Genomic DNA, 3,040 nt, shown 5'->3' with positions numbered 1-3,040 from the left:
CGAACTGTTCTATACCATTCTTGCCAAACACTTCCCTGTACAACCCACTTAGTACATCCTCTGCCACCATATGGATTCAACTCTTTTCTAGGTCAGAGCATTACAAAAAAAAACATATATCCTCTCAAAAAGTGAAATCCACTCTTTTTGAAATTTAAAACAATTGAAAATCCTCATTTATCCTCACAAACCAAGTTTGTTGGACTGTTCCTCTTGAGGATATTTTCAATTTGACCATTACCCCCAGTAAAAGGTAAAACTCATATCTTTACACCAACCCCCTTCTAAAATCCTATAAATAGAAGGGAAAATCTAGAGCAAAAGGAACCAAGTTTTATGCATCTATACTATAGGCATATTAGAGCTCTCATTTTAACATCATTGCTGTAGAGATTTAATATCATTTTAGTGTCATTCTAGCATCATTTTAGTATCTATTTAGCATTCCTTAGCATTGTTTAGTCTTATGCATACACTTATATTAGCATTTTCATATAGAGATCATATAAACAATCCTAAAACTACATTAGTAGCATACTCTAATTCTAGTATTTTCACTAAGATGTTGGTCTAAGAGCAATTTTAGAAGTTGTAGTTAGGGAAACATGAGATATTCGTAAAGTCGTTATTTGACAATGTTTTCTTAGGTCTAGATTAGTTTATTGTTATTCTTATTGCACTCTACACCAAGACCTTATGAATACACGATTCCACTGTGTACAAAGCTAATTGATATTTCATATGCTAAAGAATGCACTTTACAATTAAGAATAAATATTAATGATTAAATCAATAGTGAACACTACTTCTACAATAGAAACATAGTTATATATTTTGCTTTGTATCTAAATGAGGCTATAACTAGTTCCCTTATAATTTGTCTTTGTCTGAACTAGTCTTGCACTTTCTATTTTGTGTCAACAAACATACATATAAGGGAGACAAAAAGTTAACCCTCTTTGTCAATGTAGAAAGTTGGACCGAACGTTAAATGTAAAAAGAGGTTTATGTAATACGAAGATTCGATCAAATAATTTGCTGGTTCTCATCAATTAGTTTTCAAGTGAAAAAACATTGAAACATGATTTGATATGCAACCCCCTATTTTTAATTCCTAAAGATATGGGAGAAAAACAAATTATTACAGATATTTTCTGCTCAAAATAAATGGAATCTCCTCGCAGAAGCTCAGAACTGTTGCACAGTTGGAGTCTTTGCACTCCAAAGATCTCTCAAATGAATGGAGAACTCACATTGTCCGATTATCTGAGATTGAGATTGGATATCAGCTTCCTCTGTTTTTAAGCTAAACCCTATTTTTATCAAGTAAGTTAGAGCCCTCTAAATTTAGTCCATTGCAACAAGAACCTATACTCCCAAGCCGAATTCCAACTAATCCTACAGAGATAGCCGTGACAAAACAAAACAGAGAGTTTCCAGCAGAACTTGTAGATCTGGATCCGAAGCTATTGATCATAGTCCCTGACAATTTGTACTCATAACATCAAAACTCCCCGTGTAATGGTCTGCCATAAGATTTCTCCCTTGTTTCAAACTAAGATTAGGGTTTAGGGTTTTTGGTAAGATGTGGGAGAAGAGCTTTTTGCAATGGGCCGTGTTACTATTGAACTGCGGGGCCTTATCAATTGGCACAACAGCAGGGCCGATGTTGGTGAAATACTACTTCGGACCAACAGAAGGAAGGCGCACTTGGCTTGCCACCTTCCTACAGACGGGAGGATGGCCCATTTGCATTGTGCCCATCTGGATCTCATCAGTCTACAAGAAAAAGAAGGGCTACAAAGAGAATCATGTGAGTCTCAGGCTCTGCCTTATTTCCATTGTGTTGGGTCTCTTCACGGGCTTGGACAACTTCATGTACGCTTGGGGCCTCAATTACCTTCCTCTCTCAACCTCCGCTTTGGTGATTGCCACTCAACTGGGGTTCAATGCAGTATTTGCTTATCTGATAGCTGGGCAGAAGTTCACTTCTTTTTCAATCAATGCCGTGACTCTCCTCACACTGGGTGCTGTGATGCTTTCTTTCAATACAAGGAATGACACACCAGAGGGAGTGCACCATCAGCAGTATATAGTAGCGTTTATTGTCACACTTGGTGCAGCTGCCTTGTATGGATTGATTCTCCCACTCATTGAGCTCGCATATAGGGAAACCTCACGCCAGATAACATATACTCTCGTTATGGAGATGCAACTCATTATGTCTTGCTCAGCAACTGCCTTGTGTTTGATTGGTATGACTGCAAATCATGATTTCAAGGCCATTGGAAGAGAGGCCAAGGCTTCCCCAGTGGGTGAGGTTAGTTACTATGTTAGCATTGTAGCTAATGCCGTCTGCTGGCAGCTTTTCTTTATTGGGGTGTTTGGTGTCATCTTTCTGGCTAATTCGCTGCTGAGTGGTATCATCATAGCTTTCTACATTCCCATCAACCAACTGCTGGCTGTAGTCTTGTATAAGGAGAAGTTTACTCCAGAGAAAGCCATGGCTCTGGTTCTTGCTCTTTGGGGTTTTGCCTCGTATTTGTATGGGGAGTATACGATTGGCAAACAGCTAGAAAATCAGGAAGAAGATTTTGACTCTGAGAGCCTGGATGAGGACCGACAACCATCTAATCGAGAAGACCATCGATTTTCAAGAAGCTTTGTTGAAGACGATGTACCTGCAAGCATGAATGATCACAAGGATTGCGAGACTGCAAGTCTGGATGATCACAAGGATTTTCAGATTTCTATTTAAGAGGCAGAGCTACAATCTTTTAGGAGAATTCTGTTTAAGAGGGAACACTACAGGCTTGGGAGCTTTCAATTTAGTAGGCCATCTCTAATACAGTTAGTTATACATAAACTCATTAGCTCACACATCTTCTACTTCAACATTCTTACATATTTTTTATTGAAATTTTAAATTTGATTGTGTCATAGTTCTACATTAGGGTGTTGGATCCTATTCTAGATTGAATAACCTCCATGATGTGATTGATGTCTAAGAGCTGAAGAATTTGTTCAATATCATTTGAAC

The 3,040-nt window shown here is 38.1% G+C and overlaps 1 pseudogene; it reads left to right on the top strand.

The window, feature by feature from the left end:
* The first annotated feature begins 1,585 nt into the window (after positions 1 to 1,585).
* Positions 1,586 to 2,758, top strand: LOC149553854 (purine permease 3 pseudogene; annotated as a pseudogene).
* The last annotated feature ends 282 nt before the right edge of the window (positions 2,759 to 3,040 follow it).

Source organism: Cupressus sempervirens, chromosome 6 (genome assembly GCF_028749045.1).
Source record: "Cupressus sempervirens isolate cs-2001-9-10 chromosome 6, ASM2874904v1, whole genome shotgun sequence".
NCBI lineage: Eukaryota > Viridiplantae > Streptophyta > Pinopsida > Cupressales > Cupressaceae > Cupressus > Cupressus sempervirens.
The sequence above is the reverse complement of the archived record's forward strand: the minus strand, read 5'-3'. Positions and strand labels throughout refer to the sequence as shown.